Consider the following 6485-nt stretch of genomic DNA (forward strand, 5'->3'; position numbering starts at 1 on the left):
GGAAGCAGTGTCAGACTTTATTTTTCTTGGTTCCAAAATCACTACAGATGGTAACTGCAGTCATGAAATTAAAAGACACTTACTCCTTGGGAGGAAAGTTATGACCAACATAGATAGCATATTAAAAAGCAGAGACATTACTTTGCCAACAAAGTTCCGTCTAGTCAAGGCTATGGTTTTTCCAGTGGTCATGTATGGATGTGAGAGCTGGACTGTGAAGAAAGCTGAGTGCCGAAAAATTGATGCTTTTGAACTGTGGTGTTGGAGAAGACTCTTGAGAGTCCCTTGGACTGCAAGGAGATCCAACCAATTCATCCCAAAGGAGACCAGTCCTGGGTGTTCATTGAAGGACTGATGCTGAAGCTAAAACTCCAATACTTTGGCCACCTCATGCGAAGAGTTGACTCATTGGAAAAGACCTTGATGCTGGGAGGGATTGGGGGCAGAAGGAGAAGGGGACAACAGAGGACGAGATGGTTGGATGGCATCACTGATTCGATGGGCATGAGTTTGAGTAAACTCTGGGAGTTGGTGATGGAGAGGGAGGCCTGGCGTGCTGCGATTCATGGGGTTGCAAAGAGTCGGACACAACTGAGTGACTGAACTGAACTGACTGATAGTTGATCGTTCTGTCCTGCATTTGTGTTTGTTTGTTTCAGTCCCATGAAGCTTCTTCTAAACTAGGATCCCTTTAAATTCACTTTTTGGCTTGTAATTTGACAGCTCATGAAACCATTGTAAACCTAGACCTGCAAATCGACAAAAGAACAAATTTGACAGGTAAGTAAAAAGGGATGAGATTTATGGGCTTAGGGAAGCTCATCCCAAGATATATCACAGGATATATTGATTATTTTGAATCAAGGTTACTGGCAAAATAGGTAATGAAAAAATATATGTTAAAAAAAGTCTGAACCTCCTTTTCTCCTCAAAAATAGGAAGGAAATATACCGTGTGAAAATATCCTCCTTACACCATGAGGAGAGAAAGTGTCCTTATCAACAGGGGTAGAGAATTCAAGAGTAAGAAAGCTGCATTTAGAAACTATTATTTTTGATTAGTTCATTACCCTGAGCAAAAGTCCCTTTGTTTTGCTAAATTTCCACAAAGAATTAGGTCTCTGTCTAAAACTGATATAGAAACAGTTTGCTTTGGTTACTTTGGGCGTCTCATTTCTTTAGACCTCAGTGCGTATGAATTAATTTTTTCCCTCTGTCTTGTGTCAGTTTACTTATGTGACCAGAAAAAAAAGAAAAAATCAAGGGAAATTGGGGGAAATTTTCCCCTCTCTGACAGTTCAAGTGCTGGCTTTCAGGGCTAAGGGAGGCATACTTAATGAGTTGAAATAAGTTTTTTACAATGCACTAATTACATAATTAAAGCAATTTTTCAATATTGTAGTGGTTTTTGCCATACACTGCCATACACTGAATCAGCCATGGATTTACATGTGCTCCCCATCCTGATCCCCCCTCCCACCTCTCTCCCCACCCCATCCCTCTGGGTCTTCCCAGTGCACCAGGCCCAAGCACTTGTCTCATGCATCCAATCTGGGCTGATGATCTGTTTCACCCTTGATAATATACATGTTTCGATGCTGTTCTCTCAGAACATCCCACCCTCGCCTTCTCCCACAGAGTCCAAAATTCTGTCCTGTACATCTGTGTCTCTTTTTCTGTTTTTCATATTGGATTATCATTACCATATTTTTAAATTCCATTTATATGTGTTAGTATACTGTATTGATCTTTATGTTTCCAGCTTACTTCACTCTGTATAATGGGCTCCAGTTTCATCCATCTCATTAGAACTGATTCAAATGAATTCTTCTTAATGACTGAGTAATATTCCATTGTGTATATGTACCATAAATTCCTTATCCATTCGTTTGCTGATGGGCATCTAGGTTGCTTCCATGTCATGGCAATTATAAACAGTGCTGCGATGAACATTAGGGTTTTCTAAATATACATTCAACTACAGTGTTCTGAGAAGCATCTTGTCATCTACAGACAATTGATATAAAGAAATAAAATAATTTTAAACATACTTTATGTAAATTTTTATGAGTCAAGAGAGGTGACTGGAAGTTTAGTACTGACTTATTTTTCAAAATAGGTAAGGTGAATTTTAAGGTTAAATAAAACCAATTAATAGAAAGAGATCAGACTTATGGTTGCCAGAGGTGAGAGGTGGAGAGAGGGGAAGTTGGATGAAGGTAGCCAAAAGGAACAAACTTTCAGTTACAAGATAAATATTAACGATTACTAAGGGTGCAATGTACCACATGATAAACATAATCAACATTGCTGTATATTATATGCAAAAGTTATTAAGAGAGGAAATCCTAAGAGTTCTCATCACAAGAAAACAAATCTTTTTCTATTCAATTTTTTCTTTTTAAATATGTTTTCATCTTCTGTTTAATCCATCTGTATGAGATGATGGATTTTCACTAAACTTATTGTGATGATTTCATGAAATATGTAAATCAAATTATGCTGTTCACCTTAAACTTATACAGTTCTGTATGTCAGTTATATCTCAATAAAAGTGGAAGAAAAAAAAAAATAAAGCAATTTTTCCCCAATAAGAGACAGTCTAAAGCTATGTGACTCAGTTCTTCCAAAAAAGGAAGTGTTAATGGCTTTATTCTCCAAGGTGTAAACTGGATTTTCCACTGATATTTATCCTTCTCTATACAGGTCTTTGGCAGAAAGAAATGGCAACCCACTCCAGTATCCTTGCCTAGAAAATCCAATGGGCAGAGGAGCCTGGCAGGTTGCTGTCCTTGGGGTTGCAGAGCCGGACATAACTAGCCACAAAAAGATCTTTACATTTGGATTGGGGTAAGCAAAGCTTTGTTGAAGGATTCAAAATCCCTGTCCAATGACATGGGTTCTCAGATTTCTTTTTAGTCCAACTTTCTCCGTGGAAATGTCCCCCAAGAAAAAGATATACATTTGGACAAATTATTACTGGACTAAGAAAAGTCATTGGGTATAGAAAGTAAAAATAATAAAATTAGCACTCTGTTTACTTAGAAAGCAGTTTCCCGCGGAACAGTTCTTTCATCAAAGCTTCTTTCACATCCTTGTTCCTCAGACTGTAGATCACGGGGTTCAACATGGGGATCACTGTGGTGTAAAACACAGCCACCGTTTTCCCCTGCTGCACAGACTCCTCTGAAGGGGGTCTAAGATACATGAAGGAAAGAGTTGTGTAGACGATGGTGACAGCTGTCAGATGGGAGCCACAGGTGGAGAAAGCTTTGTGCCTGCCTTCTGTGGAACGAATCCTCAGGATAGCAGGAAAAATATAAAGGTAAGAAATCAGCATGATGAGAAGAGAAAAGGAAAGGTTACATCCAGCCACAACAAACATGGACAGTTCTTTGTTGTAGGTGTTGGAACACGCCAGCTTAATCAGCAGTGGGTCAGCATGGTAGAAGTGATTCATTTCATTAGGGCCACAGAAGGCTAGGTTGGAGGCCCACATGGTCTCCATCAGCCCCGTGAGCGCTCCATATGGATAAGGCACCGTGATGAGGGATGCGCACACACTCTGGGACATTCTGCTGCCATAAAGCAGGGGATTGCAGATGGCCATGTACCGGTCAAAGGCCATGACAGCCAGGATAGAGATCTCCACGTGGACCAAGGCAATAAACAAGTAACACTGTACCAGACAAGCAGAGTAAGTAATGGTTTTCTTCTCTGATAAGAAAATTGCTAGCATGTTGGGAGTCACACTGGACGAGAAGCACAGATCTACAAAGGATAAATGGCTCAGGAAAAGTACATGGGGGTGTGGAGGCGGGCATTGACCCTGATGAGGACAATCATGCCCAAATTCCCTGCCACCGTGGCTATGTAAATGGCCAGAAACAGCACAAAGAAGAGAATCTGCAATTCCAGGCAACTGGTCAGTCCAAAGAGAATGAACTCAGTCACTGAAGTGATGTTTTTTCTCATAATTTACTCCATGAGATGAGAGATCTGTGTATTTATATTGGATAACAGGAAAATGAAAAATAAATATTACTATGTCACTCATGACCTTCTTACTAATTTCTTTTCCTTCTCAGCATTTTTTTTCACTCTATTTCAACTGGTGTTCATTCTAAGTAAACATAATCTCAGCCTGGGACTGGAATCTAGTGGTATTCAAGGCAGCTCTTTCTTTTTTTGACATAGCCCTCTACTTTCTATTTCCTTATTTTTCATTTCCTATCTAATTAGGATTTATTCACTGTTTTCTTTCTCCAGTTTCTCCTTGTCTTTCTTGGCCCTGGTCTTTTATTTGCAAAACAAACTTCGTGTGCATGCTTGATCCCAGATACCACCCTCAGGTTTACTCATTTTTATCTCCAATTATACAAAGATATGAGAGTTTGAAAGGAAAAAAAAAGATGGAGGATCAAAGGAAATATTTTCCCAAATGACCTTATACATTTTAGATAAGTTTACCTAACCAGTTCCTACTGGAGAATCCAAAATAATTAAATTGAACAAGTTTGATGCTTTCCAACCTTTTCAGAGTCAATAGCATAGGGACCTTCTAGGTGAGGAACTGGAATTTTGTCTTCACTTTTTAAACAACATACCCATAATTGCATTTCGGCTGTTGGCCAGCTTTTAGATTCTCCTACCAGTAGATCCCTGCTAGGATTCTTTTGCAGAGAATTTCCCACTGCATGGAGTCGGCAGTGACGGAAATCCCGTCCTCCTGGTCTCTCACTTCTGCACTGTGACATCTGAGGGCCAAGAGTCCTGGTTCATAGAGGACTAGGCTGAAATCAGATGCTTGCTCCTATATATCTTACTGAGTAAATTAGTGGCGCAAGGCGCACAAAATGTTTTTGCATTTCATGGACTGCAGTGAGCTTTAATGATCAGATTGATTCAGCAAAAGAAGACTGACTCTATGAAGTCTGAGCTGCCTAGCCTCCAAACTGCCTGGGTTGTTCTCGAAGCCTGGTATTGTGGCAGCACATTGACTTGGAATACGACATGTCTTTCCAGAACAGTTTGCTTGTGCTTAAGATACCTACAGGTGACTTCCGTTGTTGCAAGAAATAAAATAACAAAAGCTAATATTAACAATAACGGCTAAAGGATGAGTGTTTGCTTTTCTATGTAGAGTTCATCTATATTCACTGAGAACATGATACAGAAAGCGAATCTTTGAATCTATATATGCACAATTTAAAAGTTGAGATTTATGTTTTATTGGGTGGAAATATTTAGGATTCCAAACCCAGGAGGCAGCCTCCCAAGTTGCCTTGAGAAAATTGCTCAGAGGATGATAGCGGGTGATCTAGGGTAGATAGAATGTTTTGCAATGAAGGGCAGGTAGTAGGAATAAGTGTTTACAGTTAAGAAAAGTTTCAGAATTTATCACTCTTCTTTGTATGGGGATGTGCAAGAATCTGGGCTCACTGAAACCATTCCTTTGACATCCTTCTCAGCTATTTGGGGCCAGTATCATGCGTTTTCAAACCCTGAGTGTCCTCAGGGATCACCATCTGTGGTGGCTGCAGTCTGACGGCTGCTGGCGTTATAGTGTCAGTCACTCGGTCACGTCCAGCTCTTTGCGACCCCATGGACTGTAGCTCGCCAGGCTCCTCTGTCCAAGGAATTCTCCAGGCAAGAATACTGGAGGGGGTTTCCATGCCCTTCTCCAGGGATCTTCCCAGCCCAGGGATCAAACCCAGGTCTCCCACATTTCAGGCAGATTCTTTGCAGTTTGATCTACCCGGCAAGCCCTCTGACGTCTGCTGGCTGTCAGATATTCTTTGGTTCCTTCCTGACTTCCCTCAGGCTCACCGGCTCACCTTTGTAGGACTGCAAATCACCAGTGACAGTGACATCCTTGGTGTACTGATAGGGCACGTGGTATTTTATTTCTCAAAATCAAAGTATATTTGGATCTACTTCCATTTAATCATAGGAGCCCATGTTTTAAATCCATATCTAATGAGGAACAGGATGCTGTAGGGTGGGTTTGAGGATTAAACAAATGAATATTTATAAAGCCCTGAGATCAAGGTATCTTATAGGCCAAGTTCTGATCTAAATAACACTTCATTTAACTCTCAAACCAACCATTACTATTCTGTCCATCAGAAAAACATCCAGTATTATAGTTCTCAGGTTTAGTACAGAAGGAAATAATGTATGTGCCATAGAAATGACTGGTAAAAACATGGGCTGTGGAGTCAACTTGATGAATTCCCATCCTGGCTTTAGCAATTTTGATCCAACCACTCAGGACACTGTTTCTTAATATTTCTAGGCTTCATCTTTTTTTTTTTCTTACCCTCAAAATAGATTACTTATATGGGTAGGGATATTTTGAGAATTATACAATATAAAGTATGCAATATGGAAAATATTGTTCTCCATACATGTCTGTGTATGTGTGCATACTCAGTCATTTCTGACACTTTGTACCTCCATGGATTGGCTAGTCCTCAATAAATG

General features: G+C 40.1%; 1 pseudogene; it reads right to left on the reverse strand.

Moving 5' to 3' along the window:
* Positions 1 to 3036: 3036 nt before the first annotated feature.
* Positions 3037 to 3974, reverse strand: LOC136174947 (olfactory receptor 5M8-like; annotated as a pseudogene).
* Between the last annotated feature and the right edge of the window lie 2511 nt (positions 3975 to 6485).

Source organism: Muntiacus reevesi, chromosome 9 (genome assembly GCF_963930625.1).
Source record: "Muntiacus reevesi chromosome 9, mMunRee1.1, whole genome shotgun sequence".
In the NCBI taxonomy this organism is placed as follows: domain Eukaryota; kingdom Metazoa; phylum Chordata; class Mammalia; order Artiodactyla; family Cervidae; genus Muntiacus; species Muntiacus reevesi.